The 23,979-nt window shown below is 42.9% G+C and overlaps 1 protein-coding gene and 1 pseudogene across 7 annotated transcripts in view; one reads left to right on the top strand and one right to left on the bottom strand.

Moving 5' to 3' along the window:
* Nucleotides 1-23,979, top strand: part of TENM2 (teneurin transmembrane protein 2) — a 1,294,091-nt gene that overhangs the window by 1,038,571 nt on the left and 231,541 nt on the right. The window lies entirely within an intron of this gene.
* On the bottom strand, nt 20,376-20,490 carry LOC115896699 (annotated as a pseudogene).

The raw sequence follows: 23,979 nt of genomic DNA, 5'->3' as shown, positions 1-23,979 counted from the left end.
TTATATTGAGGCTCGATTTCCTGACCTCAATAGCTTGATATCCAGGGTTGGGAACCCTGGCAACATTTATGCTGCTCAGTGATGCCATCCAGGACACTGGGTCTTCCCATCTCCACTTTGCCATTCCCAGCACTTTGGTTTTATTTCCTTGGGTTTGCTGCCTCATTGTCTAAGGATGGCTGATGCAGCTCCAGATATCACATCCACGAGCTTCAAAGAGGGGAGAGAGAGGAAGAGAAGGATTCAAGTTATTTTCCCCTCTTACCGGAAAAAGTCTAAACCATTCCCAGCCCCCAACACATACTTACACACATACACATCCCGGCAAAATTTTACTTATATCTTGTTAATCGGAACTGTGTTACATGTCTATCCCTTGTTTCAAAACAATCTAGGAAAGCTTTTCTAGACCCTTTGAAGATGATAAAGGAAACAAGGGTTGGAACTGTCTGATGCCTCCAAAAATCAACAGTGTCTGATTACAGTACTTGAATATTCAAAAGCCAAGTTTCAGCCAGGCACAGTGGCTCACACCTGTAACCCTAGCACTTTGGGAAGCTGAGGCAGATGGATCACCTGAGGTCAGGAGTTCAAGACCAGCCTGGCCAACACGGTGAAATCCCATCTCTACTAAATATACAAAAATTAGCCGGGCCTGGTGGCACATGCCTGTAGTCCCAGCTACCTGGGAGGCTGAGGCAGGAGAATCACTGGAACCTGGGAGGCAGAGGCTGCAGTGAGCCGAGATCATGCCACTACACTCCAGCCTGGATGACAGAGCAAGACTCTGTCTCAAAAAAAAAGAAAAAAAAAAGGCAAGTTTCTGCTTTTCTGGAAATAGATGCAACAGCTACTTCTAGGAAATCTCTCTTACATACTTGTCCAGTGTATCTCTCTTACATACTTGTCCAGTGTCTCTGGCCTGGATCAGCCACTGGGAGCCTGGCATTGATCTGTGTAGGCTGTTTGCAAGGGCTACCATATCAAGGGACCACACACTGAGGGGCTTGCAGCACAAATTTATTGTCTCCTATGGTTCTGGAGGCTGGAAGTCCGGGATCGCTGTGTTAGCTAGTCCGTGTTCTCCCTGAAAGCACTAGGAAAGGGTCTGTTCTGAACTTCTGTCTTGGCTTCTAGGAGTTCTTTGGTTTGTGGCAGCACAACTCCAGTCTTACATGGTATTCTCCCTGCCTTTATGTCTGTCCCTGCATCCAAGTTTTCCCTATTTATAAGGACACAAGTCATATTGGATTAGAGCTCACCTGATTGAGCTCATCTTAACTTGATTATCTGCAAAGACCTGATTTCCAAATAAGGTCACATTCACAGCTATTGGAGGTTAGAACTTCAACATTGATGAAGGAGGGGGGCAATTCGGCTATACATAATACAAGATTTTTCTAAATCCTTCTTTATATCTTTATAGTAATGGTGATAGTTAATATTTTTGAGCATTTACTACATGCTACGCAGTTTATATAGATTTTTCTCATTTAATTCTTACTACCACTGCATGGGATAGGTGCTATTATCATTTCTATCTTATAGAATAGCAAATGGAGGCACAAAAATATTAGGTGACCTTCTCCAAATTATGTAATTAGTAAGTAATAGGGCCAGGTCTCAGCCCCAAGTGGACTGGCCTCTGAGTCCTTGCATTTAATTATCATCTAGACTTTCTTAACCACAGCTGTCTTCATCTCTGGTATAATAGGTTTCCTGCTCATCAATGCCAAATAAGGGTAGACAAGTTGATTTCCTTAAAGTTTAAAAAAAATTTCCACAAAGGCTTTCTTTGCTGCCTTAGAAACGCAAATAAAACACTTCATTCTGCACTAGGCGTAATGGTTTCCTCTTATTCAAATGCAGGGCCATCTGTGCAAAGTATTTTATTTCATCATTCATTGAAGTTCACTTAAAAGATGAAATCACCCTTAATGGAACAATGAAATGGAAGGATTCCCAAACTGAAGGCAAATGACTTGAAAATGAGAGGCTCTGGTTCCTGCCTGCTACTCCTGCCCAGGGTCTCATGAGTGACAGTGGTTCTGTTCTGACAGCCCCAGGGATGAGGAAGGGCTCTTGGGGAGCATAATGGCACCGTTTCCAGCCAAGCAGTTCATGAGACTGAAGTGTTGTTTCCACACTGTCCTCTGGCCTGGATCAGCCGCTGGGAGCCTGGCATTGATCTGTGTAGGCTGGTGAAGCTTCATCTGCTTTGCAGGCATTGCTTTGGCTAAACAAGCCCGTAACTGATCCCTCCTGCTATAAAACAGCCTAAGTAGCCTCTTACCATCAGTCAGTACTCTGCTACCCTCCTCCTTCTATAGCAGGACCACAGATGGAAAGGAAAGCTGCTTCCTCTCAAGTAAAGGACCGAAGACTGAGGGAAATTTTGCTTTTTGTAGGCAATAGCACAGTTTCCCCCTTTCCTCCTGACTGGAGACAGACAGTGCAGGAAATGATGGGGAAAAACAAATCATGCTTTATGTTTGAGAGGCACCTCACGATTCTGTGGTGGACAGCAGGCATTATTAGCTGCATTTTACAATGGCGGAAACAGTCTTGGGTAGCGGAAAGAACTTGTCCACAACACACAGCTAGCAAATAGCAGATCTAGGGCCAGTACCCGGGTAGTCAGACTCCAAACAATATGCTCTTTCCACAGTGATATGCAGCATTGCAGCAGAGAACGAGAATAAAGTGCTTCTGATTTGAACTGACAGAAGCTTCTAGAATCGGAAAGAGAAAGAATGCCACAAAGAAGACTAAGGCACTTATTCCATGTGCTGCGCCTCAAGGAGAAGTCTGTTTAGTTTGGGAGACCAGAGTGCTTCAAGTGGCGCCTCCCCAGTGGCTTTCTTGAGTTTGGGATTTGTCCACTTCATGATTGCTTCTTTTCTGTGGTGGGTGTTTCCCACTCCTTCTCTGAGTCAGCAAACAACCATAAGGAAAAGTTTCCTCCGGTTTTTCTCATCCTCATTCCTGGGGATAAAAAAACCTCTCCTTCAGATCAAAAGGGAAGGTACCATGATAGCAGCTAACACATGGTGAACATTAATAATGCTTCGAGCTGAGGGCTTTCCTTGAATCCCTCGTCTTTGTCTCCATAAGAAGAATTGTTCCCATTTGGCAGATGGGAAAACCAAGTCTTAGAAAGTTTCAGTAACTTGCCCAAGGTTGCATTGCTGGGGAGAAGCAGCACAAACTCGAAATCAAGAGGGCTGTATTCCCTTCCTTCTGCACTGTTAACTCAAGGTGCAACTAGGGACAAGCATGCACCTTTCCAGAGCCTTGGTTCCTCCATCATAACATTTATGCAACACTCACTCTATGCTGGTCACTAGGCTTTCCCTGCATCAACACATTTAACCCTCAACAACCATATGGGATTGTACTCTTTTTATCTCCATTTCACAGATGAGGACACTGAGGCTTAGGGATGTTAAGCAGCTTGTCCAGGGTTGTACAGATAGGAACTGCCCTAACAAAACACCCGTGCACTGAACCATAATGCTCCTTCACCTCCCATGGGGAGTCCCCGAGGCCCTTCAACTCTGTCTGTTATTTGTCAGATAAAAATTCCATTATTTTATCTGACAAATAGTATATATTTTTTCTTCCCGAAAGTAACAGCTTCATAGTGAGTTCCTGCAACATTTCAAGGAGCATTCATTATCTTCAGTTTATTCCCACTTTACAGATGCAGAAACCGAGGCATAAATCAAGTAACTTGCTAAGAGTAAAACAATTAGTGAAGAGCAAGAGTGACTTCAAAGTCAGACCTGCCGAATTCCAACACCCATGTTAACATAGATTCTGTGGAGCTGGCACTCAGAAACCACGTTTACTGCCTCTAGGCCTTGACCTCGTATGAGCAGTGAAATCATAATTCCCAAGCATCTTCTCAGTGGGAGGTGAAGGAGGCAGCTTGCTTGGTAGCTAACAGCAAAACCTCTGGAATCGGATAGAACGATGCTGGAATCCCCACTCTTCCACTTAGTGACTGCATGACTATGAACAAGTTACTTCACCTCTCTGAAATAGTTTTGTTATCTATAAAATGGTAATAATAAATGCACCCATCTCCAAGAGTCATTGCAAAGACTATATTAGATGTTGTATGCACAGCTTGTTGCAAAGTACTTGGTATAAAATAAGTGCTCGATGATTGTTAGAAGAGATTAGAGTTGACCTCATAGGATCACCACACTGAACCACCCAGGATGGGACTCAACCTTGCAATGGGCTTTGTCTCCTAGAAGGTACCCTGCTCTGGTCCTTAAGATCTGCACTGACCTGTTAGCAGCTTCTCTTGCCCCTCAAGATTTCTTCACTTCCTTTGTACTGAGTCAGCTAGAAGGACCACTCATCATTTCACTAAAGTGAAAGGAAGTAGAGACAATTGATGATTGATTTTAGAAGCAGGGGACAGGGGTGGAAAGCATGTGGGCTTCAGATCTGTTTAGATCCAGGTTTGAATTTGGGTATCACTTAAACCTCCCTGAGTTTCACGTTATCATTTTAGACTGGCAGCATGAGGATAATAATGCTCACCTTTGCAGAGCTATTAAGAGTAAACAAGAGGAAAATTATAAAGTGCTGTGACCTGTAATGAGACAATGGCTATCATTTTTAGATTGGCCAACTTGTTCAGATGGAGCTTTTTGTGGCAGACCATTGAGACCTGGGTTCCACAAATGTCCTTTGCTCACTTTATTTGGCACTGTTTGTGTGGTGAACTTTCCCCACTCTGGCTGTGGCTGGTCGGTCTCTTACAGCGTGTGGCTAGCAGATCACCTTTGAATAACATCTGTGACTATTTAATTTGTATTGGGGAAAGAAAGAAGTATTACAAGGAAAGCAGGATGTCCTGTTGGGATGCTCAGGGCCCATTTTCTTGCACTTAGCCTAGGATTGGAGTCTCTTGGCCATTGCAGGTCACCTTCCTGAGAATAAAGGGGCTTCACTGGCTCAATAATAACCTGATTGTTTTTTCAGTTGTGGCTCTTTGAGAAAGCAGTTTCATATGTCAGGAGTACAAAACAGAGGCTGGCTTCATAGATCTTCATGCCATTTTTGCCCCTCATCATTGATGTCAGATGAGACTTCAGGCCCCCTTCTCCTGTCACTTTCTTTTTGACATATTAACTTTCTTCTGTTCCGTCCCCATCTTCCCATCTGCTCTTTCTCATATCTCTCTCTTCTACACCTCATACTTTCCGGCCTCCACACTTCCACTGTTGGGCAACAGAAGAGCTGTCTTTGTTTAAGCTTAAACTTTGTCTTCTGGCAAAATGGAGAAATTAACTGCCTACCAGCGTCTTGGAGTTGGTTGTGGGGTTCATAGGTTCATATGTGTTAATTGTTTTAAAAAATTCTCCTTACTATAGCAATGCAAGAATCACTAATCTTTCTCTCTTTCCCTTTCTCCCTATTCCTCTTCTCCTCTCCACATTAAGTCTGATTTTTTTCTCTCTCTGAATTTATCCAGCTTACATAATTTGCCTTTTCATTTTGTGAATGGAGATAATTTGTGAATAGAAATTACTTCCAAATGTTTCAAAAATATTTTCTAAGCATTTGCTTTAACATGGTGTTGTGAGCTCTTTTTTTTCCCCTCTTTCTTTTTTTTCATAAGGAAATAAGTATTTCCAGGGAAATGAGCTTTAGGGGGAGAAAAGGATTGGATTTCACTCTCTTCTTGGATCTCTTTTGCTGATGACAGTTTTGAGCTGGAGTAACTGCAGATATTGACTTGTCGACCACCTGGGGTGGAGGAGGAGGGCAGTTTTATTCAGACTCCTGCCCAGGAAGTCCCAGGAAGGAATAGAATAGGAGGGAGGAGAGAGGAGAGGGTAAATGAATTCAGAAAATAGAGCTAGTCTGGAAACTGATGACTTTTTAGGTGAGAGATTCCCTACATCAGTATTTTAATTTTAAGATGCATTCTCACATTTGGGTTGATTCTGGGGTGCCTCCTAAGGACAGACTTTGTCTTTTATTCATTAATTCAGCAATCATTCAATGAAAACTTCCTTCTCTCTAAGACCTTAGTGATGCAGAAATGGGTGACTAAGGTCCCTATCACCAAGGAGATCTCAATCACACACGGAGAGAAAATAGATGTGCAAACTGCCACTTATAACACAAGACCAGGGAGACCACACCTATGCTAGCATGGAAATGAGCATGGGGAGAAGAAAAGGAGTCGTTAGTCTGTTGGTATCAGGGAGTACTTTAGAGGGGAGGTGGCAGTTGATATGTAGCTAGAAGGGTGTATAGGATTTTGGCAGAAGGGAAAGAGGGGAGAAATACCTTTCAGGAATAAGAACAACAAGTGCAGTGATGAAAGCCTGGGAAATCATGGTGAGTAGAATGCCACATATCATTAACACTGGAGCAAAAAGTATACAGGGATCTAGGGTATTGATGGAGAATGTATTGGGAAGAAGGGCAGCATGACAACAAACCTTTCATGCCATAAGAATGTGTATTTGGATTTGATTCTTAAGTGATGCAAAACCCGCCAACAATTCTGAGTAGAAGAGGGCATGAAGCGGTCTGGTAGCCCCGTGCAGGATGAAGTGATGGGATGAAAACTAGAGGCGATGAGAGTCAAGGAGGACATTCCAAAGCCCAGGAAGAGGAGACTGTGAATAAAACAAGACCAATGGCAGGGCAGGCAGAGAGGAGAGGAAATATAAGGGCGACATCATAGAGGCTGAATGTCCTGGTTTGATCATTGACTAAATCTGGTGGGAGGGGAAAGGAGACATCAGGCATAATTCGGTCCATTGATCAGCCTTTTGCTCGATACTGGACAGAGTAACCTGGAACCAGCCCCCGGGAAAAGGGGGTAGAGGGTAAGAGAAAGTTTCCTGTTCCTGTAATGTACAATGAATAATCAGTTACAATTTCAGTGGATGTCAGCTGGGCTAGATGATGCTGGAGTTTCTGGGACAAAAGATGCACTTCCTAAGTTATTTTCATGCCTGTAACGAAAAAATTAGAAGACAGCAGAATAGGGTTTAATAAACTTTCCTATTTTTAATTGTCACTGAATGATGTTTTAAGGATAATAAGTACTTAGAGGAAAGAAAAGGCTTTAAAAGGACCCACTTCTTCTCTTCCATTGAAATGATGTGTTTCACCTACCTGGTGACTTAATTGCCTAAGAGCAAGGAACAGTGGAGCTAAAGATAACCTTAGTTGGGCTCTAGAGCGGGGAATGGATTTCTACCTATATGGCAATTATATACCATGTTCTCTGAGGGTTAGGATCTACACTGGGCTTCAGGATTGTGCTTAGAGGGGCCAGGGTTTAGATTGTTAGGATTAACAGCATCAGACTGGGAAGAGAGTGTCGAGGATGTAGGTCAATATCAGTCAAGTTCATTTAAACCTCCCCCGACCCAAATATATACTCGCCACTTTGCTACAAAAGACAAGGTTAGGGGCTACAAGGTGACACCCGAGACTTCTTTAGTGGATGTTTGGAGTTCGCCCATTCTCCAGACATAAGTAAGAAAGAAGAATTTTCCAAAACCCGTACCCTCAGACCTCAAGTGAAGGTCTTGGAATAGATAGTACCCACATTCCTGCTGTCCTTTGCTTCCTGTAGAAGTTAATTTTGTGCTTGTTTAACATTTTTAATTGGCCCAACATGCTCCTACAAGGCATTTTTCAGTCATTCCATGTTTGACTTTACCTGGTTATGACTGTTTCCTGTTTTGGGTTTTTGACATCGTCATTTTGTCTGGTTTTCATGAGAATATCGCTCCCTGCCCGCTGACAGCCATTTGATTTTTCAGCAGCTTAGATAGCAGATCCTGAAGACAGTTGCATCTTCACCTTGGGGAGTGTCTCTCAGTGATGCGTGGTTGGGTAAGATGGAACCTCCACCCGCCGGCTTCCCAAACTGAAATGTTGGCTTTTCTGAACCTCCAAAGTTGCTAAGATACAGTGTGTCGTTGGACCCCTTCCAGGCTGTTTCCTTCCACACTCACAGCTTTGACGGAATATTTCCTCTGCCTGATAGCGTTAGAAAGGTGACATGCCAAACCAAAGTTAGAGCCGTTACAAGACATTTCTTTGAGTGCAGTTTCCTTGGTTCACCCGTTCATCTGCTGTGCTGGAAGAAAAAAGTGAAATCAAAAAAGCTCTATTAAATAGATGTGCCAAGGAACGAGGAAAAAAAGAAAAGTTTCTTCAACTTTTATATGCTCAGAATTGTCTCACAAGCATATTTTTGTTCCTTTCCTCTATTTAAAAATTGATAACCTAGAAAGTCAGGAGCAGGCTAGGAATCGTTTGTGGCACAAAAGTGGCACCTACTGGTAAGCCTTGGCTTAAATTTGAAGTTTAGATTTGTGCATGACCTTGACCAAAGTTATATCCTCCTGAGAATGCTTCCTAATGATTTTCTATGTCTGGAAGGGCAAACCCTCTTTAGATGTATAAATATTAAAAAGCACTTCTTAGGCATGAGGACACTGGTTTCAGGGCTACAGAATGACTTTTTCAGCTTGTAATTAAAAACATGTACTGGATAACTAACCAGCAGCAGTGTTTGCTTAAAGGAGCAAATGATTTAAAACTGATTGGGTTGCACAGCAAAGTGGAGTGACCCGTGGGTGGCTGTTCTTACCTCTGGTTTCTAAAGGCATCTACCCAGCTCCCCGAGGTTCCTCAAGTCATTGGGTTCTTGACATCCAAGGCCTTCCTTTACTTCTGTGTTTGGAGTTTTTGCTTTATCCTGGTATCCACAGTTTGTTTTTCATATCTTTACTCTGTAGCTGAATATTTATTCCATTTATTCCACGTTTTGGTTTCCATGTCTTTACTCTGTATCTGAATCTATAGAACTCACACTCAAGAAAAACCGTGGCTCCCCGTTTTGTAGTGCATGCTCAGGGTTCATAAGAGATCCCAATGCTGACTGCACTCAGCAGGTCAAACAACCATTTTCAAAGGACCGTAAGATTTTTTGAGAGACAGAGTGTCCTACATATTTGAAATCTTTTTTTTTTTTTTTTTTTTTTTTTTCTATTTTAAAGACAGATTCCATTGAATGCTGCAAAAGTAACAGAAATGACTAGGAACAGAGTTGTGACCTATCCAATTTCAAAAAAGAAAGGGAAGGGGTAATATCTGCCCCCTCCTAAGTGGTAACAGGCCCTTTCTGTTCATCTTCTCATCTAATCTTCTAAACAATCCTAGGTCACAAGATACGGTCATCAACTGCATTTTATCGATGGAAAAGCTGAGACCTAGAGTTTGTCTAGCGGGATGTAACAATTAAGTGGTCATTTTAGGAATCTGTCTCCTTTTAAAAACCATATTGTACTCCTTGTGGTGTAAATAAAGATGACCTTTGTTTATTCATTTACTCATCCATTCATTCATTAAGCACCATGCATGAGCAGGCACCGTGCTGGGGGCTGGGGATGCAGCTCAGAGAAGAGCAGCCAGGAGCTCCGCTCCTCTGGAGCTTTCTGTCTGGTATCACTCCGAGTCTCTACATCCCAATTTGCTGTCTGCTCTGAGGGTCTTTTTTTAACCCCTGGGGGAGAAGCTGACAGATTGTGAACATCAATAGTTATTGAATTGGTTTTGTCCCAAGGCTTCTTAAAAACACTTTTCAATGAGTGTGAGGCCCTAAATGTCTCCCAAATCCTACTGAAAAAAATCAGAGCAGGTTATGTTTTCATTGTCTAGCCACTCTTGGCCATGAGGCACTGCATCTGGCTTTTTCTCAGGAGGTCCTTTTTTCGCCACAACCCTTCAGCCTTCTACCACTCGGGTTAAGTTTTGCTTTGTGCATTTACAATAAGTGCCTGCCAGGCATGGGTGTTGCAGGATTAGAATAAAATAGTGGGGGTGAAGGAAAGCAGATTTTTTGGAAACTGGTAGAAACGCTCTATGAAACGGAGCATTGTACCAAACTCAGCCTAGTTATACAAAAGCATGTATAGTGTTTCTTTTTTATTTTCCATCTTAACAGGAGGAGGCAGAGAACGGTGGTTACAGAACAAGTTTAGAATTGTTCCTGAGTGTCCAAGTGGTTGTTTTACCCCTCTGAGATTGGGGACTCAGGGGCAGCCGTGTCTCTCACACCTGCCCATTCTGCCCCACTCGACGCCACACTGTAGTGTTCCATGTCCATCCTGCCTGCACTATCTAGGCAAGGGTGCGTGTGCCAGGCTATTAAACACCTCGCACCCCACTCCCCTGTCTTTCTCTAAGCAATGGAAGAAGTTTGCTTGGCCACCACAGCTCGGGGAGGAGGGACTTGGATTAGCCCAACAGCTTTTGCTACTGTCAGCATGTGGCCTAATAGAGTTGGAAGACAGGGTTCTTTAGAGGCACCGGTTCTGACAAGGAAAGCTTCTGTAATCTTGCCTTTGTTTAGAAATATGAACTTCGAAACCCTGCTGCAGAGAGTGTCGGCAGCCACGCTGATCCGAGGCCTTGGGCAAATTCATTTGAATTGCTTTGAAATTGGATATTCAAAATTCAATAAAAATAAGCCAGCCTGATGGTACAGCTGCAGCATTCCCCCCATCCAGCTGGGTAAGCCGTGATGATTTCCAGGCCGCGGACTAGCAAAGCCCGAGTGTGATGGGAAGATGAGCGCCTGAGCTGCCAGAGAACTCTCTCTGGCAGCCCGGCCCGCCGACGGCTGCCTGCCAGCTGACTTGCAGAGCAGGGCTGGCTTTGGCACTAAGTGGCTCCTCTCGCTGGCCTGCCCAGGCGGGGATGCGGGGCCTGCCTCAGTCATGGCCGGGGTCCAGGGGGAGGGGATGCCTCAAGGGCAAATGGATGGGGTGTCAGAAAAACAATAAAATCACACCACTCCAGTTGTTTAGAGAGCAGCTGGACTTCCCAAACACTCTGCCACAGATCCAGAGCCATCAGACACGTAGGTGGGTTTAATTAAATTGTATGCAGATGCAAGCAAACATCATAATTTGCCCTTGAGCACACACTGCTGCATTTGCCTAGAAAGGGGGACATGACATCCCGGAGGGTGCTCTCTCGCCACCTGCCCTGGGAGCTCCCTCTTCATCATTGTTTATGTGGAAAGGCAATTCTGGTAGAGATTTTAAGAGAAGACCATTCTCACTTTCCTCTAAGTCTCAAGCTGTTTGATCTCTCTGCTTTGCGATGGTGTATCACAATTATGCATAAAAACTGTGACGTATCTATAAGATGTATATATATAGAGAGAGATATTTATACACATTTATATAAATACATATGAATTTGTAGATGGATAGAGAGATGAATAGATAGACCGACATATACAGATAGACTCCAAATTCGAGAAGTGTTTCTTATTACCCCTAAGCAATCTCAATTTTAATAATTGGGCTCATCATACCCCATGCATGAGTTCAGTCTCTTTTCTTTGTTGGAATTTGTGCATATGTGAACTGTCTTGAGTCAAATTCCAGGAGAAATATATCCATTAGCCTTCCGATTGTCGCACCTATGCCACCTATAGTACCATACCTAAAGAGGGGTAATTGGAGCTCCTGCGTTCAGGGACATTGTGAGCGGCCCACTCCATTGGCCTGCATTGCATATCGCCAGCCACTCAAGGGCCAGCCATGAAATTTAATCTGGAGTTTTACAGACACGTTCTGAATCCAAAATCTCAATAATAACTTTCCCTTTGCTCAGCCTTTTAACTGTGAAATTCAGTTGGGGAGTTTCGAAGCAGCAGGTAATGTCACAGCACTCCAGAGGGATTTTGCCAGAATTCTACTAAAGTGCTTGCAAGTGTCATTTCCATATTTAACTAATTTCAGTTTTTAATTAGCTCCATGTGAAAAATGAGAGTTCACGCTGAGCTCCTCTGTCAGCACAGACGCTTGTTTCCTTTCTAGGATCTCAGGACAATTAAGAAAAAAATAGTTGATGCTACAGTAAGTGTGATCATGCATAGCTCTCTCAAGCCATAACATTGTTTCCTGGCAGTAAGGAAGGGTCGCTGCCAGGGCCCACTCGCCAGGCTGGGAAGGAGCAGCTTGGAAAAGGATTTTACGTGTGGATTTGTGAGTCCTTGGTTCTGAATGATTCCTTAGCTGCAAAAAGCATATTCTTGTCCCTGAATTCTCCAAGATGACCTGAGATTAGGTTTCGAAAGAAAGCTATGTGAAATCCAAAGACGATGTTACTCTAGGAAAACAGGTTTCCTTGGTGTTATCTCTGTGCTAAACTCCAGCATCCAGGTGCTTATCAGGTCATTTGATTTCAGATTTGTAAGGCCCTTGGCATACAAAAGTAACTTCTTTATGATTTAAGTATCAAAATGCAGTACACACATGGAAATTTGTTAATCCTACATTCAAAGTGTAAATTTACCACTTGGGACTCACATGCAAATGGAAAACTACATACTCCTCAAAAAAAAATGTATTGGGAGGTTCTCTTTTGCATTAACTGAAAAATATTTGATGTGATCAGATTTCTGAAACAATTTCAAGGAAGCCAAACAAATACAGGCTCTGCATTTCATTTGCATAGCATCCATGCTAATGGCATGATTTGTTTAAAAGAAAAGATTCATTAAAAGTTTTGAGAATGGTTAAAGAGGAAAAGTATTTGACACTTCTCTATAGTAGTAATTCTTGGAAATTAGTTTGGAAAGTAGAATCCTTTTTTTTTTCTTCATATGTGTTAGTGTTGGGTAATTGTTCTCTGTTGACAATAGACATTAATAAATGATGTGATAGCAAGAACACTTGATATCTCCAACAGGGACTGAAAATTGAAATCCAAGTAGCAAGAAGAAGCTTAAGTATTAGGTTTATGTGTCTACATTGGGAAATAGGATAGGATATAGGTGGGGTTGGTGGGGTTTCCGTCCATGTTCTCTTGACTAACACATGGACTTGAGTTCCAAAGAGCAAACACAACTGTGTGGTTCAAGTATGAGATTAGAGGAGTAGGTGTCCTGTGGGGTTGCCAGAAATGCCGCCATTGAAGATGTGTTGGTATAAGTGGAACATGAAAAGATGGAGGCAAATTCTTGAACATGAAGAGACCACCCACAAGTTGTTTAAACTAAAATAACTGCCACCTGAGTTACAATGGCTAGCAATAAAGGCTTCATTGGCTAGTGCATCCTGAGGTTGGAATTTGATCTCTCTGTGTGGAAGAGGGCCTATTTGAGCTCCGAGGGCAGAACCCCTATCTCCCCAACTGTGAAGGGGGCTCACTTGCGATGGGGAATTGGGAAGAACACAACTTCTATTAATAATTCAGTGTTGTTTGCACAACTCTCTGGGGAAGATCATAGTTGGGATTGCTTATATTTCTTTGCTCTTCTTAAGGTATGACGTACTCTGTTTGCTCTTCTCAAGGTATGATGTCAAGTGGGCCTCTTCTTGGCCTCCCAGGAACAGTAGCCACAGCCACAAGAAGCCCGTCCTTCCCTGAGGAGATTTGACCCACCGTTCCTCTGAGTGTTGGGGACCCCTCTCGCAGTGCAAATAACAGGCAGAAGCGGTGTCCACCTAAACGTTTATCCACTGAAGTAGGGGTTAGCAATTAGGCCTCTCATTATGGGGATTAGCTTAATAGAAATGCGGGAATAGCACACACTCTGGAGGGTGAAGTTAGAATGAGCAGCAGAAGAGATGCTGACTTCTGGAAGCAGAGAGAAATCCTGAAAGCAATAGTATTTTTAGGACTTACTATGTGAATTTTGAGCCTGATAACTAAGAATGGAAACCATGGATTTGTCATCAGAAGCACTTAAATCATACATGGTAAATTATCCACATAGTTATTAATTTACACAACAAATGTTTCCTGGTACAAGGGAAGAGAACAGGCTCTGGAATACAGGCTGCTGGGTTCACATCCCAGCTTTTCTACTTACCAGCGACATGAGCACAGGTATGTTACTTAACCTCACTGTGACTTAGTTTCCTCCCTGTAAAATGGATGCAATAATAGCACTTATCTCATAGGGGAGGTTTTAAAGACTAAACAAGATAGCTCTTGAACAGTGCTTGGCCAAAGGTAAGCACTAAATAAAATAGATTTTTACTGTGACAGGTTCTGCTTATACCATAGTGAACCAAACAAACCTAGGTTCTCCTCTACCAGAAGACATACCAACATACACAGATAGAACCAAGGAAAACTAATAACTTCACAACCATTCCAGGGTCTATCAGCCTCCTGATTTCTACATGAAATAAAAATATCAAATTAGGAGGAATGGGACCATGTCAGCAAGAATAAACTAATTAGCTAAAGCTACTTACTAAAATGATAATCCCTCCACATGGCCTAGGCGCTTGCATGTGCACCTGTCAGGAAATTAGCTACAGACACACACACACACACACACACACACACACACGTGCTTGTGAAATGACACAGAAGCCCACTCCTCATGCTGTGGAGAGCCAAGGTACCTTCACCCTCTGAGACTTGGCTCCCAACTGAGGTACTGAGCAGGGGGCTGTGGGGCAAGGACTCTGAAGGTCAACTCTGAGATCACTGGCACTTCATTAAGGAGTCTGTTCTAAGTGCACAGGGCTTTCCCAGAAGAGGAAATGCAGCCTCCCCCTTACATCCAAACATACTGCCCAGAAGCCCCTAGAATGGCTTTTTGTTTCACTAACACTGTCAGATAATTCACCCAGGATTTTTCAGGCATCATAGCTTCTGCTAGCAGACTGGAGTACACAAAGAAAAAAGTGCTCAACTCCAAATCTTGCCTGGAACTGACCTCGGCCCTGGACTGCCTTTTGTGTATCCCAAATTTGAACTCCGTGTTTTTGCCTCTAGCTTTCTAGTGCCATGTCCTGGGTCATGTGAGTGCTCAGGGTTCTTTTTTTGGATGCTTGGTGCTGAAAACATCACTCCTCATGACCAGAATGAAAGGTGTTGTCTAAAGAAAAGTCAAGTTGAACTGTCTGGTTCCTCTACTTTTGGAAATATAATGGAACCTCAACTTTGCGTGGCTCTACTTGTATTAAAGTTTCTAACAGAGAATACATCTCTATATATGTTTTGTTTACTGTTTTGCTTTTGTTTCTAGCTTTACTGTTTTCCTTTGTGTGGAATGTTCCAGTAGCAACTGTTTGTTCTTGCTGTCTAAGAAATATAGCACATAGGTACTACAGCAGATTTATGTGGTAGTAAGAAGACATCCACCTATTGCTTTGTGTAATAAACTTCCTTCCAGAAAGAAGAGAAAAAAATGGCTGTGTCCTAACTGCAGAACAAGTTTAGTGAGCATTTACGGGAATCAACACCACTGGCACAAATGGAGGTTGCAGAGATCTTTGGGTTCCAAGTTTTCTGCCCATTCTAGACAGGAGCAGACCTTACAAGGTGGCTATCATGTATGCCTTCTACGGAGGGCACTAGCACTCAGCCTGAGAGACAGGGTTGGACCAGCCAGTCAGCCTTCTGCCGCCTCTCTCAATATCAAATGTCTCTAAGGAGCTTTGGCAAGAGTGGAATCACAATTTGATCCTAGCTGAAGTTCCTGATAAATCCTCAGGTCCCACCCAGGAATCACTGTGGTTGATAAAAAGAGGAGTCCATATGCTTTGCACACAAGACAGCCAGGCAGTTTTGACACTTTGTGGAAAGTGTAGAGGCTTGATATGGATTCTCATCTAGGCAGAGACCTATCCCAGCGTGACACAGAGAAGGTGCTCAGGGGCGATTCTAGGCATGGGCAGTGCTTTTCTCCGCAAAGAACTCTACTTCTTCAAGCTTTAAACAAGGTGTGTTGGACACCAAATGAAGAGGAGTCTGCCTGGCTCACACCGGTTCCCTTGGTGACAGGTTGCCAAATGTAGGATGCCCAGTTAAATTTGAGTTTCAGAATAATAATGAAAATGCCTTTAATATAAGTATTCCCAAATATTGCGTGGGAAATTCAAATGTAACTGGCTTCCTGAGTTTTTATTCACTAAGTTTGGCAAGTTTACTTGGTGGCTGTGTCTGTATCCAACACCCTTTTGGGTCCCTAAATCGAGCAGGGGTGATATTATTATCTTACTTTCCTCACCATAGCAACTGTCAAAAAAAAAAAAAAAAAAAAATGGGCTTGTGACCTCAGCTGAGCCAATTAGAGTCCTTAACTAGGGTCCCTAAAAGTGAAACTGGAAAAGTGGAGCTCTTTTTTCTCCTGGTAGCCTAAGGGCATGGGAATATTACCCTCTGTGCCCATGGTCATCCCCTCAGGGATAAACCCTCTCTTAATTTGGTCAGGCTGCTATAACAAAATGCCAGAGGCAGACTAGCTTTTAAAGAACAGAAACTTATTTCTTGGTTCTGGAGGCTGGGAAACCCAAGATCAAGGCACCTACAGATTCAGTGAGGACTCACTTTCTGGTTCCTAGATGGCAGTTTCTAGCTATGTCCTCACATGGTGGAAGAGACTAGCTAGCTGTTTTATAAGGACACCAATCCCACTCATGACCTAATCACTTCCCAAGGGCTTCACTGCCTGATACCATCACCTTGGTTAGAATCTCAACATACGAATTTTGGGGAGGGATAGACATTCAAGCCATAGCAAAAACCATTGGTCAGCTACTCTTCCACTTTCACAAGCTGCCTTCATCACCTTCAAAAAAAATTTCCTCTTTCCTGCTTGAGGTAGATCAAGGTGAACCCTAAAGATCCTATGCTAGTATGTAGCTACTCAGTCAAAACTCACAAGTTTGGCATGATGGGCTAAAGAAAGAGGAATTCACCGTAGGAATGCTTATAGACAGATGTTTACAATCAGATGCCCCAGCCACAATATATCCTTGGTGGATCCTCTGGCTTTAGGCAGCCCTGTGCCTGATAGTGGGGAGGGGGTGGCAATTGCTCTGCCAAACACAGCAGAGATCCCCCACGGTGCACCTGCCTCAGGTCAGTACCTCCACAGTCAGGGCTGACCAGAACATAGAGAAAGGAGCCTTCCTGTCATGCCACTTTGAGCCACTGTCTAAAGTATCTTCTGTCTGAAAATATCTCTCATCCTTAACTGGCACCGTGCCTAAAATTTCCACCTTTAGAGTTTATGTGTTTGGCTTAAATCGTTAGTCTTCCCTATAATTGCACATCCATTAATGATAGAATATGTGATGTTGTGGGGAGGATGTGGATGAATTAATAATTAATATCAAGATCCAACAGATTTTTTAAAGTTCCATTGATGTGGCTGATAGTTTGGAAAGCAGAGTTCTGAGAGAGTTGGATGGGAGTCCTGGAAACCTCTGAAGTGATGGGAAAGCATTCATACAAGAGGCACTGCTGAGTTTGGAGGGGGGCACTGAGTCTCTCTGATCATGGGTCACCTGCAGCAGGCAGAATGGACACAGGGCAGGTACTGGATGGAGAGGAGGCATGCTGAGAAAGAATGTCCCTGTTTCACCATGTCACTTTGGCCCAAGTCTGGTTCTGGCTCCTTTTTTTTTTTTTTTTTTTCATCTTTCCACCCTGGCTTGAACATCTCTTTTCCATATTGCATCTTCGCAGCTGCTTCTGACACACTACCTGTATGGGCAGAGACCTAGTGCCTAGACCTGGAGGGAGATGTCTGGGCTCTCTCACCTCCTCCACCTTCATGGAAACAGACAAGAGGAGCTTGTTACTTCCCTTCCTGTTCTCTTTCATTAATTGCTGTCAGCCAAGCCTTGTGCAATACGTGTGGTTCTCAAACTTGAGCATTCATCCGAATCACCTGGAAGGCTCATTAACACACAGATACCTGGACCTCAGCCCTGAGTTTCTGATTTGCAGGTCTGGAGTAGGGCCCAATGATTTCCATTTATAATAAGTTCTCAGGGGACGCTGATTCTACTGGTCTGGGAATCACAGCCCAAAACCATTGGCCTAGACAGTGAGCTTCTTGAGGGCAGGAGTGGCATCTTCAGAGTCATTGTATCCCCAGAGCCTAGCACAACAGCAGGCACAGGGTTGAAGGTTAGGAAATGCTTGTCAATGGAGCTCTACCAAGCTACACAAGGCTTTACTCTGTTGCAGCAATCGTGTAAACACCCTGAATTTTCAGATATCAGACTAAAAGAAGAAAATTCTATTGCCATCTAATGTGTTTTTTACACAGTGGCATTGCCAGAATACATAGAGGAGGGGATTAAAGGTGCCAGACTGGGTGTAAAAGGGGAGGTTGGGGGCTCATCTTAAAACTCCACTTGCACAGGAAAGACACTGTCTTTACTGATACTCTATTTGTGGTAACTTCAGAGAAGGCTGATGGAAATCATTTAGAATTTTCCTACTCACCTTCCTTTTCCACCCCAACTGCACCCCCCCAACCACTGCTTAGTGTCACCACTGCTTTCATATGTGCATGAGGTATGTGCACCAGGTCAGCTGATCTGAGGTTCCTCTGTCAAGCTTCACTGCAAAAGTGCAGCTTCAAGAGTCAGTGCAGTAAGGTGGAAGTAAATGGGATCGGGGATCTGTGCTTTTCAATAGAGATGAATGTCCTCTCTGCCAAGGTATTAATCTTTTCAGGTCTCCAGAACCTCTTTTGTAAAATGAGTCTAGAGAAGGTGACCACTTAGTATTTTCCTATATTTCCTAATTTCTGTTATTTTAATTCAAAAGGCAAGCCATCTCAAATTTAGGAATGGGCTAATTGCTTGTAACCCAGCTGTTTGGAATTTTAGAGATTTTTCTCCAGACAGACCATATTCCTTCTGGATGGTCCACACAATAATTGCTCTTTGTCAGGTTCTTAACTGTGTGTCAAGCACTGAGATAAATGTTTTGCGTGCTTTATTTCATTGAATGTGGCAACCCCCCTGGGAGGTAGGAAATTTTTATGAGGAAGTTGAGGAAACTGAGGATCTGGGAAGAAAGAAAGAAAGACAGAGGGAGGGAGTGAGGGAGAGAGAGAGTGAGGAAAAAAATGAAGGAAGAGAGAGAGAGAGGGAGGAAGGGAGCAAGGGAGGGAGGGAGGAAGAAAGGGAGGAAGGGAGGAAGGAGGGAACGAGGGAAGGAGGGAGGGAGGGAAGGAGGGAAGGAGGGAGGAAGGAAAGGTAGGAGGGAGGGAGGGAGGGTGGGAAAGAAAGAAAAGAAAGTTTTCCCAGAGCCTCACAGCTACTGAAAACCAGGGCTGGGGTCTGGACCTGAAGCCAGGTCTGCTGCTTCCAGAGCTACTCTAACCACCATATTCTATTGTTCCTACAAAAGTCTAGTTTACCCACAATGCACCTGAAATGTAGAGTCTGGCTTAGGAGAGAAGTCGGTGTTCTTTTTTCTGCCACTTTCACTATAAGAGACAGAAAGCACAGTAATCAAGTGTTCTGAGCCAGAGTCCCCAAGTTCAAAGCCTAGCTCTGCCACTACTGGCAGAATAATCTTGGACAAGATACTTAATCTCTCTCTTCAGAGTTTCTTCAGCTATCAAAAGAGCATGATAAAAGTATCTGCCTCTAAAACTAGTAGATTAAGTGACTAATACATTAAGCTGAACCATGTGAAACTGGTAATATTCTACCATATTTAATATCCAAAAAGGGCAATTTCATGTCTAAATATTTAAAGTGCTTATTATAATAGTGCGTGGCACACAGTAAGCACTATATTAGTGTTAGTTATTATTCTGATTGAAAATTGCCCCGAGGGTTTGCTGTATCTGGGGTATAGTAGGGGCTCAATAGTTGCTGGTGAATTTATTGAATGAAGTAGAAACTGGGATGCCCAGGAAATGTCTGGGGTAGTCTGGGCTATGAAGACCCTCCAGGGTCGGGAGAAAGGCAGGTAAGGCAGGGGAGGAGGTTGGGGTTCTTAGATGTGAATAGATTTGAGATTCAGTATTGGCCTGGAATAAGGCAGGAAAGCTCAAAGTGAGAAGGACCCATCTCATAGGTCCAGTCACCCTGAAGTTTTTGTCCTCTGGCTTCTAAAGAAGCAAAGGAAAACCCTCAAGGCAGAGGCAGTGGGGAGTTAGGTCTTATGGTTTGCTTGTGTCTTGCTTTTTTTACAGCTAGAAATAATGAGAAAAGACAGACAAGGGAGAGCCTCCCTTCCAGCCTTTCCTCAGCTGCTGGTGTTTTTCCTTCCTAGACCACTGTATGAGAGGAAGGGGAAAATGCAGAAATAATGGTGGATCTTTAGGAACAGAAAGACCAATGTTAGAGGTTAGGTGTAACCGAGCACATATTTACCCAGGTATGGCAGTCATATCACTACATGGCTATGTGTAGCATGTGGACACACTTCTGTATTACAATAGTTATGTTTATTTCAGTGTATCACAAAAATCTTAACACATTAAGCTTTTTACTTCACAGATACTACTTTGGGATGAGGCTAAATGGATTAAAGTTTTTAAAAAATAGATTGCTATTTTTTCTTTCTTTTTTCATAATATTCCTTCTTGCATATATAACAACTTATGGGTTGCAAAAGAGGATTTATTTTTTCATACCTGTCTACTATAAGTCTTTGTCCACAAGTCAAACAAAAGCAAACACAAGTGCTAAAAAGGAGACTGATTTTAAAATGTAGTTAAGAAATAACAGTCTAAGTGGAGCTTAGATTTCATGAAAACCATGATGATTATGGTTAGGGAAGCACGAGAAATGCGGTTAGGATACATCTATGTATTCCTGGCTCTGGATCTTAGTAGCTAGGTGACAGTGGGCAAGTTATTTAATCTCGCTAAGTCTCAGTTTCCTCATGTGTAAAGTGAGGATACTTGCTACTTCAAAGGTGATTTTTTTTTAATGATCAAATGAGAAATGTCTTAAAAGCAGGTAGTAAGAATTCAGTAGACACTGTTTATGACTATTATCATTATTATTAGCTTGGCACACTCCCAGACCTCAATTAATTGTCGTTTTTTAGATAGAATTTTTCAAGTCATTCTTTCATTCAAATAAATATTTCTTAAACATTACTGTGTTCTAAAGCTTATGCTAGCTGTGGGGACAGATTTAAAAGAGGGGAAGGAAGACTTTTCAAGGCTGTAATGGAAGGATCACTAGAGCTCAGGAGTTGGAGATTAGCCTAGGCAACATAGTGAGACCACACCCCCATCTCTATTAAAAATTTTTAAATAAAAATAATTTAAAAATAATAACTTTAAATGACCAGGAATGGTGGCGCATGCCTGTAGTCCCAGCTACTTGGGAGGCTAAGGTGGGAGGATCACTTGAGCCAAGGAGACAGACAGCTGCAGTGAGCTATGATTGCACGACTGCACTCCAACCTGGGTGACAGAGGGAGACTCTATCTCAAAGAAAATAAATAAATAAATAAATAATATGATAAAATGTCCAGAGAGCATGCAGGAGGGTATCAGCCTAGAAAAATCCTGTCAGCCACTGTGGTCTAGGGCCTGCTCTGTGAAATGTGTTCAGTATAACTGAAGAACTGAATTAATTTACATTTAACCATCAAAAATTTAGCATCTGAATTGAGATGTACTGTAAGTATAAAATACAAACTGTATTTTGAAGACTTAGTGCAAAAAAACGTCTTTTTACTGTCTCATTAAAGATTTTGCCGGGCGCGGTGGCTCAAGCCTGTAATCCCAGCACTTTGGGAGGCCGAGACGGGCGGATCACGAGGTCAGGAGATCGAGACCATCCTGGCTAACATGGTGAAACCCCGTCTCTACTAAAAATACAAAAAACTAGCCGGGCGACGTGGCGGGCGCCTGTAGTCCCAGCTACTTGGGAGGCTGAGGCAGGAGAATGGTGTGAACCCGGGAGGCGGAGCTTGCAGTGAGCTGAGATCCGGCCACTGCACTCCAGCCTGGGCGGCAGAGCGAGACTCGTCTCAAAAAAAAAAAAAAAAAAAAAAAAAAAAAAAGATTTTTATGTTGATAATATTTTGGATATATTGAGTAAAAGGCATAGTATTAAATTTTTTTAACTTATTTAATGTGGTTACCAGAAAATTTTACATTTCGTAAGTGGGCCAGGTGCAGTGGCTCACACCTGTAATCCCAGTACTTTGGGAGCCGAGCAGATCACCTGAGGTCAGGAGTTTGAGACCAGCCTGGCCAACATGGTGAAACCCTGTCTCTACTACAAATACAAAAACTGCCTGGGCATGGTGATGCATACATGTAATCCCAGCTACTCAGAAGGCCGAGGCATGAGAATCACTTGAACCTGGGAGGCAGAGGTTGCAGTGAACTGAGATAGAACTGCTGCAATCCAGCCTGGGTGACAGAGGGAGACCCTTTCTTAAAAAAAAAAAAAAAAAAAAAAAAAGTCATAAGTGGCTTGTGTTTTATTTCTATTGGACAGTGCTGATTAGAGCAGAATGCAAATGACATTCACAGTAGAGAACTCCAGAAGATGTGGACATTTCAGAAGAGACCCAACTTCGGTTACCTTGGACAATTCTTTCTGACAGATCTAGAGCAAAGCTTAAAGGATCTGAGGCACGGATTCAAAGGCTGTTTCTGGGGTTGCAGAAGAAGAGAAGTGCCTCTGAGGTTTCGTCCTAACTACAGGACCTTGCTAGAGTTGCCAGATTTAGCAAACTTATAAATTAAAACCTGGCAACCCTAGACCTTGGTTATGTTGTAGAACTTCAACAAGCCTCGGTCTCTTCATCTTTAAAATTGGGATAAAAAGTAACTGCCTTGTGAGTGTCTTGCAAAGCTTAAATGAATCGAATAAGACTAGTAAGAGATGCATGAAGAAAGTTTAACCTAAAAGAGCTAAGGAATTAAAACAAATTGGGGGACTTTCCAAACGTGCCTATCTTTCTTTAGCTCTGAGCATGCAGGTAAGGGAGATCTCTCCCAGGCCAGTGTTAAGGGAGACACCAGCCCCTACCTGGGAGATGTATTAGGTTAGGCCTGGCTTGGGGACTTCCATAGAGTTAGGATCTGGCATGGGAGCACAAGCCATAAGAAGAAGGGGGACACATCATGACCACGTCGAATGTCATCACAATGCCTTGTATTAGCCAGAAATGCCACAGCAGTCTGCAGTGCTGCTGCCAATTGACAGAATCATGTACCTTTAGCACCAAAGAAATTTGTGTGACTTGAGTGTCACATAAAACCCTTAAAATTAGCTCCCTTGGGATTGGCATGGTGGCTCACACCTGTAATCCCAGCACTTTGGGAGGCCGAGGCAGGTGGATCACCTGAGGTCAGGAGTTTGAGACCAGCTTGGCCAACATGGTGAAACCCCGTCTCTATTAAAAATGCAAAAATTAGCTGGGCATGTTGGTGGGTGCCTGTAATTCCAGCTACTCAGGAGGCTGAGGCTAGATAATCACTTGAACACAGGAGGCGGAGGTTGTAGTGAGCCGAGATCGCACCATTGCACTCCAGCCTGGGCAACAAGAGTGAAACTCCATCTAAAAAAAGAAAAAGAATAGCTCTGTTAAGTAAATTGTCACAAATTCAAAATAAGTCTAATTGTGTCATTTATCTAATTGCAGATGAAAATGTAGTCCCTTATAGATGCAAGTAGTTTACATTCCAAAAAGAAATTATCCTCCCCCACCCCACCCCAGATTAGCTCTTTCCTCATAAGAATTTGACCATATTGACATTAAGCATATCAGAGGCTGAGGAAGACTGCCCCATTGCCCAGGTTTTCGTTCCCTACTACCTAATCAGGCCCTAGGAGATAGAACTAATTTTTTTAACGTGCTGTTTCTTTCCATTAGAATCAAGTTTTAAATGTTTCAGGTTAGCTATGTGAAATCCACTTAACTGAAAACCATTTGCAAGAAAGATCAAACCCAATTTGCTAATACAGGACTTTTTTTTATTTCTGAGTTTGAAAAAAATCTTGAGCTAACCATGTCAGAAATTAAAAATTGAAAAGGACTCTGGCAGCCTCCCCGTGTGCCTAATTTGGCTTTGCTGAACAAATGACCAAATTGGAATGAGAATTACATACAGGATTTGCTCAACATCCTTACTTCTTCAGCTCATTTCTCACTCCTGAAAAAGTACCAAGTTTGCATGCAGGAGGGAGCATGTCTACATTG

The sequence above is a fragment of the Rhinopithecus roxellana genome, chromosome 3 (genome assembly GCF_007565055.1).
Source record: "Rhinopithecus roxellana isolate Shanxi Qingling chromosome 3, ASM756505v1, whole genome shotgun sequence".
NCBI classification, from domain to species: Eukaryota; Metazoa; Chordata; class Mammalia; order Primates; family Cercopithecidae; genus Rhinopithecus; species Rhinopithecus roxellana.
This window is presented reverse-complemented; position numbering and strand designations above follow the sequence as displayed.